The following is a 9970-nucleotide window of genomic DNA, read 5'->3' on the forward strand; positions in this document are numbered from 1 at the left end:
GAATCCCGTCGGATCACGAATGGTTCACAAAAGGCATGTGGTGTATCTTGACTCTTGTGACAGCACTTCGGCACGCCACGCGGCCAATGATGACAGTAACCATTGCGTTGATCTCTATTCAGATACGGAGCGTTTTCTTCATTTTGGCACATGTAAGTTAATATTTTTAAATGTTTTAATTAACTGAAATAACACAAACCGACCTTACCTCTGTTGGTAGAGCGGAGGACTGTAGTCTTTGCAGATAATCCTTAGGTCGCTGGTTCGATTCCGGCAGGTCGGAACAATTTTTTGTTTTTGCAACGCCGAGTTACTTTTTGGAATTTTTGAAGCACAATTCCCTTGATCAAGGCCCAGTGCATTATTTTCATCCCTAAATTCGCAGCGGATTTTATTTCCTTTCGTTGCCGAGAAGACGAGAACGATAAAACCAGGGATCTTTTCAAGAAGAGAAGAGAATAGGAGGAAGGACGCGACAAGACGGGCCGCGCATCAGAGGGAGGAGGAGTTCCACGCCCAACGTTTTCCGTAGCCCAGCATGGACTCATGGCGGGCCCAATTTGATCTGCAAACTCGAAACACACGGTGCCGCCCGAACGAAGCCCAATCCACCCATCTCTCCCTTGTAAGCAGCAACCGCGTGCTAATCCCCTGCGGGCTGCCGGCAATCGCCTGCCGCTCTCTGGTTTTCTTATTGCACGGGGAGTGCTCGATCCTTTTCTTGTTGCATTCTTCCCCGGCGAATCCTCCGTCCAGCCCGCCTTCGAGAATCTTCGCCCTGCTCTCCGGCGATCGCCTCTACCCCGTGCTCCTTTGGTGAGGTCTGATGGCGCGGGACGGGGAGACCTAGATATGTCAGTTATGCAGTGCTGTTGGTGGGGGCAACTGTTAATGTTGAGGTCAAATGTGCTGCTCCGGGAGAAAACCTTGGTGACGACGCCCTCCGGCGTCGTTCTTCCCGTTGGGGGCACCACTAGGAGCCACTCTACCTGTTGCATGACAGGTCTCTAGGTAAAAACTCTATCCACCTTTGGACGAGCATCGGCGGCATCTTTGGCGTCGCGTCCTCCTTGGAGGCGACATCTCTTGAGACCGAGTTTGGCTTGCAGTGGTCGCTGTGTCGCCAATGTGGGGGGAGATGGCTTTGGGTGAGTGTGGCCCGTTGGGTGGTGGTGGTTCGTCCGTGGTTGTGATGGGAGTTGCTGAGGGCTCATAGTTGTTGTTGGCTTTGGGTCGATGTTTGTGGTGTGGAGGTGATCCTGGTGGTGGCATAGCTTTTCTTGGAGCCACGGCGGCAGAACAAGTCTTGCCAAAGCAGTGTCCAGCGGCGGGTGTCGTTTCAAGGTGGTTTACTTTTGTGTTATGAGGAGGTGGTTGCGGCGAGGCCCCCACGAGTGTGAGGTTTCTGAGGGTCAAGACTTTGCTTTGTTGCACGTTGGTGGCTGGGAGATCGATGACTATGGATGTGTGGCTTGAGGTTGGCAGAGCTATGGTGGAGGAGTCGTGGGGCACTGCTACGGCTAGCAGCGGACTACTCCAGTGATGGTGTGGAACATCGTTTCGACGGCGCTTGTTTTGGTGGTGTCTTGTTGGTTTCTTTTCCAGGGTGTAGTGGTGTGGCGTCGTGTTGGATTTTCGCTCGATTTTTTTTAATTAACTGAGCATTGTATAGTTTCACCTCGTTTCCTTTAATATGAGACACCTTCTTCTTATATGATGCGGTAGTACTCCTGCCTTTAATTTAAAAAAAAGTCAAATGTGCTGCAAAAAGGCTAATCTGAAGACGGTGACTGCGTTTCCAAGCCGGCGACGTAATGCGATTTCTGCAGTTAAAACACACCACGCCTTGCAGTATCTGTGCTGACTGTGCTCCTGCTACGATCAGCGGAGCTTCGGTGGCGAGCAGCACGCTAACGTAGGGTGTGTTTAGTTCATTTTGCAAAAACTTGTAAAAATGTAAACAAGATATTTGAAGTATTAAATGAAGTCTATTTGCAAAACTTTTTGCATAGATGGGTTGTAAATCGCGAGACGAATCTAATGATGCTAATTAATCCATGTTTAATCAATAATTAGCGGATGGTTACTGTAGCATCACTATTGCAAATTATGGATTAAGTAGGCTCATTAGATTCGTCTCGCGATTTACAGTCCATCCATGCAAAAAGTTTTATAAATAAACTTCATTTAGTATTTCAAATTAGCAAGATTCTGTTTCGTTTTAATATATTTACGGCTTTTTTGCGTTTACATGTAAAGATCTGTTAACAGGGCCGTAGTCTGTCTGAAACTCTGAAAGCTTGGCACCCAGACAAACACACTGAATAACGTCACTTGGGACGTAGCTTAGATTCTCAGAAGATGCTGGAGATCATGGTGAAAAGTAAAGAAAGCATGACGGGACGGCCAAAACAATCAGCCATGCTTTCCATAAAAAACAAAAATCAGCCATGCTAACTCTGTAAATCAATCGTTTTATATATACTCCAAAACTTTAAACTTATGGCCCTCGCTCATGGCTAAAGGTCCTACTTGCAGCAACTTTTGAATAGTTTACTGATAGCTTTGCATGCACCAGCTACAGAGGTTTGTCGTCTCGAAAGTCTTGGGACCGCCGCCTGCTGCTTCCATGAACACTCCTCAAGGTCGCAATGCACCATTTTTTTTACTCCCCCGGCTGATGAGTGATGACTACCCGTGCCGATCTGCCTGCCCGTCTAATGCTTTGCCGCGTGATTGCACAGTGTAAAGCGTCATTGATAAACAGGGCGCCCGCTTGTCTCCTATGCAAACACAAAGTGGCCGTTCCAGCCGGATTCCCTGGCGCATGTGAGCTGAGCTGATGGCGCCGTTGCCGTTGGATTCGACCAGTGCAAGCCTCTAAAACGCAACAGCTGTATATAGCATTTTTTTTCTTCTTTTTTGAACCTGAACAGCTATATAATCCATTTTTATGGAGTCTAATCGTTGCTCGATGCTCCAAGCTCAAATCTACCCCCTCTCTTACTGTGGGTGCTCATCTCCAGTTGATTCTTTGCATAGTGCTGCAGATCGAAAACCCTGCAGCGTTAGTCCATTGTGGTAGGAGAGACCTGTCAGAGAAGCAACATGACGGGTTCCACACAGGCTTGCAACGCAGAGCAAAAAAGCAGGTTCGGTTGTGGTGGTGGCAGCAGTTATTAGGTTTGTGCTTTGTTTCCTCACTGTTGTTGTGGGGGCATGCAGTAGCTAGCTACTGCTTTGCTTGACTTTCTACAAGTGCAGAGACGCTAGCCTTTCCAAGCTACATTCAGAAAGCAAAAGAGCCTGTAGCTCTGTTGAGGCCCAAGTTTGTCAAAAAAGCGCGATGACCTCTCCTTTCTTCAGTCTCTGATGGAGCGCTTGGAAACTGGAACCCTGGTGGAGAAAGCGATCGAGAAGTGAACGGTGAGAACGTGTAGACCCGCTCGTCAGAGACGCCATGTCAATGCTGTGGTGATCGCTCGCCTCGCACGCGGCTTGTGGCCCTGCTGGGTTGGCGAGAGCAGTTGAATGCACATTTACTCTAGCTCCCCCGCCAGTGCACGAGCATTCAGCGAGTGTCCCAATTCTTGGATGCAAGCCTCAGCGTTGCGCTTCATGAGGAAGATGACGGTTGATGGCTGGCTAGAGAGGATGGGAGACGGAGAGGGGCCTGCACGGCTGCACCGCTCTGCACTGCAGCACACGGGCTGAACCACGCTGCGCTGCAGCACACACGGAGGAGAGAGAGAGAGAGAGAGAGGTGCGGAGACGCCTACAGTGCCTGGCGACGCAACAAAACCATAAATGAGAGAGGCCGCAGCCTGACAAGCATCTCTCCTCCCTGCGCGCATGCACAATCGATCCTACACCTCGGCCCCACGTACGTCATCCACGGCTGCCTGCAGGCCGATCGGGTTCGATGAGGCAGTAAAACAGTAAATCAATCGAGGGTAATTAGCACGAGCACGCAGATTGTACTCAGTGATTAGGGAATGGTTACCGGTGTTGGCACCCTGTTGTTTCAGCGTTCTCCTGGTAATTACCTAGCTGCAGTGGTAAAACTACTGCCTTGGTGTTCTCTTCCCTCCTCTGTTCGTACGCGGGTGTCCCCCCAGATGCAGTGACGGGGGTAAAGCCGAATGAACGAAGGGTTTGTACTGCGGCCACAGTGAATGGTGAAACTACATGTGGTAAGCTGCAAATGATTTCCCGAGCCGATGGAACAGCCAGGCGAGGGCGAGGACATGGGATGCTACAGGCAAAACTGGTGCATGCGCGACAGTGGAGTGCTGGGCCGCAGGAGCAAACAGTGGCGATGCTTGCATATATAGCAACGTGTACTGGCACGTAGCATGCACACGCCTCTTACGTGCACGCTAAACTCGCAATAATTGTGTGAGGGTGCTAAAGTTTTTTGGTTGATTGGGATTGGGACCCAAAGGACGACGCATCAAGAAGGGCGTTATGGGCCAAAGGCTGGCTGCTGCATTTCAAGGTGGACGAGGAGGCACGGACGTAATGAACCCCTTTTTCATTCATGGCATGTACACCTTTATTTGGTTAGTTTAGAGCGAAATTAGAGGGAAGTAGTAGTTAAGTAAAAAGAAGCCGAGAGAGTCGCCTGGCATGAGCCACGAGGTGCGTTGTTACAGACTTACAGTAGTATTATACTGGCAGCTGTTGCTTTGGCTGGGAATGGGCAGCACAATGATTAGCAGCACCGTATGAAAGGATCGTGGTCCAAGAAGGAGGGTTGAATTGAGACTTTTTAAAATTCCTACCAAGTCTTTAGCCTATTACTAGTGTTGCCCAAGCCCAGGGGCGGATCTAAAGAGGGGGCTGATGGGGCTCCAGCCCCCTACTGCCCAAAACTTCATGGAGCCCCCCCACAGCCCTCCTAAAATTTTGGAGACCATTGATGAAGGAAGGGAGGGAGAAGAAAGAAGAAGGGTCACCAGCCCCCATACCTTTCATTCCTGGATTCGCCACTGCCCAAGCCTATAGTTCAAAGACCTAAAGTCTAGAGCACACTAACATGATGAAACTAAGTAGGTAACCACACTAACAAAGTCATTTTCCTAGGATGATCACACTATCATGCAAAGGCTAGCCTAGGCCTGCTAATGGGTTGGGTTGAAATGAGTTTTATGGGGTGGGTTTTGAAATGGAGTGTGTTTGGATGATTTAAAATGGGTTGTATTAGTTAATGGGGTGGGTCGGGGCGGGTTCTATATAGAGGCGGGTTGGGGCGGGTTGGGGTGGGTTGAAATGGATATTTTTTATAAAATAGTATAACTATATATATAAATGTGGGTCCCACGTGAGAGCTGGACTCTGAAATTAAAACCACGTGTTTATATCAGAAAATTTTATCGAAATTGACTGAATTTTGTTGGAGATGACTCAGTACGACTGGCAGCTATTTTGTGCAAAGCAGTGTGGCTAGAACTACCTGTGGGCCCCACATGAAGAGCCGGACCCTGAAATTAAAACCTCGCGTTCACACTATAAAATTTTATCGAAATTGACTGAAATTTGTTGGAGATGACTCAGTACGACTGGCAGCTACTCTGTGCAAAGCAACGTGGCTAGAACTACACGTTGGCTCCACATCCAGAGCCGGACCCTATAATTAAAACCTCGCGTTCACACTATAAAATTTTATCGAAATTGACTGAAATTTGTTGGAGATGACTCAGTACGACTGGCAGCTACTCTGTGCAAAGCAGCGTGGCTAGAACTACACGTGGGTTCCACATCAAGAGCCGGACCCTAGAATTAAAACCTCGCGTTCACACTATAAAATTTTATCGAAATTGACTGAAATTTGTTGGAGATGACTCAGTACGACTGGCAGCTACTCTGTGCAAAGCAGCGTGGCTAGAACTACACGTGGGCTCCACATCAAAAGCCGGACCCTAGAATTAAAATCTCGCGTTCACACTATAAAATTTTATCGGAATTGACTGAAATTTGTTGGAGATGACTCAGTACGACTGGCAGCTACTCTGTGCAAAGTAGCGTGGCTAGAACTACACGTGGGCTCCACATCAAGACTCGGACCCTGGAATTAAAACCTCGCATTCACACTATAAAATTTTATTGAAATTGACTGAAATATTTAGAGATGAGTCAATATGACTGACAGATACTCTGTGCAAAATAGTGTGGCTAGACATATTTGTGGTCCCCACATTAAGTGTAGAACCACTAAATTCCTCTGCATAGTAACCCATGGGTTTTTATGGGTTACCCACTTATAATGGGGCGGGTTGGTTAGAGTTGAGAAATTAACTAATTGGGTTGGGTGGGGTTGGGTATCTAAATATGTTAATTTTGGGTGGGGTTGGGTATGGTGCGGGTTCTAACCCATTAGCAGGGCTAGGCTAGCCCAATTGAAGCAAACTAACAAGATAAGTCCTAGTCTCAACAAACAAGCAAAGAGCAAGAACTGAAAAACAACTAAGTAAATTGCTTGAAAGTAAATGAGAATGGACAAGAGACAACCAGATTTTTTCCCGTGGTATCGAGGAGTTGACGCTCCCCTCTAGTCCACGTTGGAGCACCCACAAAGAGTATCGCTCCCTTGCATCACGAAGAGCAAGTATCCACTAAGAATACACTTTCTCCATCTCCGGAACGGCGGGCTTCAAATCGTGTACAACTTTGTCTTCTTGGGGCTCCCACAAACTCCAAGAGCTCACCAAGAGCCTCCGATCACCAAGACCGGCTAGGTGTCGTCAAACACCAAGAGTAACAAGTTCTAAGCCTTCACTTGCCCATCACTCAGTTGGCCCTAAGACTCTAGCACACTTGCACTCTTGCAATGAATTGATCTCTTGTTGAATTGCTTGATCTCAATGTGTGGATGTGTTCACTCAGCTCATGGGGTAGCCTCTGATGTCCAAGGGTTCAAAAGGCAGTGAAGAGACCTGAGGTACCCCCTTAAATAGACTAGAGATCACCAAGTGGCCGTTGCCCACTTTCTGGAAAAAGTTGCTCAGGTCGGATAATCCGACATGGTAGAGTCGGATCATCCTATCCAACTAAGTTTTCCAGTTTAGCCGTTATAATTTAAATCCCAGTTGATGTCATTTATCCGAGCGTTCATCCGACACTGCTTGATCAATGAGTCGGATAATCCTGCTCTGCTGAGTTTTGAATTCCAAAGCCAACGTTCACTTGATCATTGCACTCAACCATTTGTCTGACGCTCTGACTGAGACCCGTCGGATAATCCGATCCAACAGAGAGAATTTCCAGCTGAAGAACATGCTCTCTGCAGAATCACCCGACTAATTGTCCGACGCCCCAACCTTTAGCTTCGGATAATCCGAACCCGAAGGGATTTTTGAGTCCCTGAAAACATGCTCTCTGAGTAATACTAGCACTCAAACTCCGACTTGAATTTTATAGGGTCGGATAATCCGTCTTCTGTGGAGTGTTTATCCGACCCAAGGGCTTCGGATAATCCTATCCCACTGAACCTTTTCTGTTTTCTGTTTTCTCACTTGGGTTTGATTCGAATGTTGATCTTTTCTGCTTCCAAGTGTTTTTCTGAGTTTTCTTGGCTGTCTAGAGCTGGTCTTGAGCAAGTGTGCATGAAATCTAAAACCAACTCTTTGGATGATCAAGCTACTAGCTCCGAACCCCCCTTAATAGTACGGTCATGAACTAAAAACTATAAAACCTATACTAAATCAAGTGTCCTTCATCTCCTTGTGACACTTGAGTTTAGAAAGGTCTTTAATCTTGTGCATTTGAGTCCATGACTTTGAATGTTGATTTTGAGGGCTCTTCTTTTGTTTGCGACTTTAACAGTTAAACGATAAGCGCTACAAAACACACGTTAGTCACATACGTCGTCATTAATCACCGAAACTTACCGATTAGCATCTGCGGGCCTAGATGCTTTCACCGTACCTGTATACTACGATCCAAGATTGAGGCATTATTCTCCCTTTTCATTTGTATTTTTTCCCTGAACTGAATACTAGCTACTGTCCACGGAATTATTCTCCTCTTTTGTCGCTCGTATACAGTTTAGAATTGTTCTTTACCCTTTTTCCTGAAGGGAGGGTGAGATCAAGGAAAAACTGCAGGAGTTTGACTGGAACTCCGATAACTTTGCAATATGAGGGTATGACTGAAACTCTGAATAGTTGTTTCAGAGTTTTCAGTGTGCTTTTTAAGGGCTCAATTTATCGACATGCTTCTAACATTCTAGCAAATTTGAACCATGGTGGCTCTGCTGATTCATATAAAGAAATGCCCAACTTTTAAGAGAAGGCAAGACCAAATCTTTCAATCACCAGTTAGCAAGTAATAGCATGGTGGCCTACTGAAATTGTGTAGGCTGGAGTTGATATATATATGGTTCTAATGAGGCTGAAACCACCTCAACAACCTCGCTCGCTGCCCACTTAACACGATCAACTAGAGCTGCACGCGAATAACTCTATTTATTTTCAGTTCCAGTTTTTCCCTCAATTTTTTTTATATGTGATAAGTACCTTCCTCTTTTCTATTTGAATCCTAGTTCCAAAAATTTATTGAAGTGCAACTGCTATTTTGTCCTGATTATCTCCTAATTTTACATAGACCCTTTAATTAGGTATGTTGCTTCTCAACTTGTACGTAAATCAACTACAAACTCTTTGCAAATTTAATCTATAATCTCTTTGGTTTACTTTAGACCATTTGATTATCACAACAATCAACATTTTTTTCAAAGCATAACAATTAACTTAGCAGGTCCTTTTCTTTTACCATTTAGCGTGACCATATCCAACTCTTCTTTTTCTATGGTTTTCTAGAAACAACATACTGGATAACGAACTAGAAACTTCTGTAAAAGTCGAATTAATTTCGTTCTGATCAGTAAGATAAATCTCATGGTTCTCTAGAACCACTCACTCGGATTGGAGGGGAGGCATGGCTGGGCGGACTCCATCCACCATTGAATACACGATCGTTGGCGCATCCCCATCACAAAGTTCATAAAGACGACGGGATCAGACGTTCCCTTTTCCCCCCTCGCTTGATTCGACCAGACGCTGGTCGAAAATTGATGCCACTTTTTTTCTTGATGAGAAGACAAAGGGCCCCTTTAGTTCCAAAAATTTTCGTGCGCTACAGAAATTTCGAACGTTTGACCACTAATTAAAAATATTAAATATAGATAATTAACAAAATCCATTCCACAATCCCGGGCAAAATCGCGAGACGAATCTAATGAATCTAAATATGCAATGATTAGACAATATCGTGATACAGTAATTAATCTCTAATGACGGATTAATTAGGCTTAATAGATTCGTCTCGCGATTTTCCGTCCATCTATGTAATTAGATTTACAATTAGATCATGTTTAGGCCTTCTAATCTTCGGTTGAAAACTGCTACAGTAATTTTTCCCAAAAAAATTTGAGAACTAAACGCGCCCAAAAATTCAAACCCTTTCCTTCGTTTCCATGTCCAGCCCGTCCTTTTCTACCAAGGGTGTGTTTAGATCCTCAAATTTCTCCACTCTTTCTAGCTTTCCATCACATCGAAACATTAAATATAGCAAATGACACATGCATAGAGTACTAAATATAGATAAATAAAAAAATTAATTGCATAATTTTGATGTACGTTGCGAGACGAATCTTTTGAGCCTAGTTAGCCTATAATAGGATAATATTTACCACAAACAAACGAAAAATGCTACAGCATGCTACAGTGTCCGATGTTATTTTTTCTACCAACTTTTCAAGCATCTAAACACACCCCAAGCTAATTACATGGACTACTGTTCAGTCCCTCTGCGTCTGCGTCCCAATGCAAACTGCCACTGTCTCCATAGAACAAGCTGCGTCTTCTGTCTTGCTTGCCGCGTGCATGGCAGTCAGCAGATTACTACTTTGAACACAGTCTGAATTTTCTATATAAACAAATATAGGCTCAACTCAATAATGGAAGCCGAG

General features: G+C 45.4%; 1 non-coding gene across 1 annotated transcript; it reads left to right on the plus strand.

Moving 5' to 3' along the window:
* The first annotated feature begins 198 nt into the window (after positions 1-198).
* Positions 199-283, plus strand: TRNAY-GUA. Its single transcript is given in 2 exon segments — positions 199-235; positions 248-283. It is a non-coding gene; the product is annotated as a tRNA-Tyr (tRNA).
* Positions 284-9970: the final 9687 nt, after the last annotated feature.

Source organism: Panicum virgatum, chromosome 1N (genome assembly GCF_016808335.1).
Source record: "Panicum virgatum strain AP13 chromosome 1N, P.virgatum_v5, whole genome shotgun sequence".
Classification (NCBI taxonomy): domain Eukaryota; kingdom Viridiplantae; phylum Streptophyta; class Magnoliopsida; order Poales; family Poaceae; genus Panicum; species Panicum virgatum.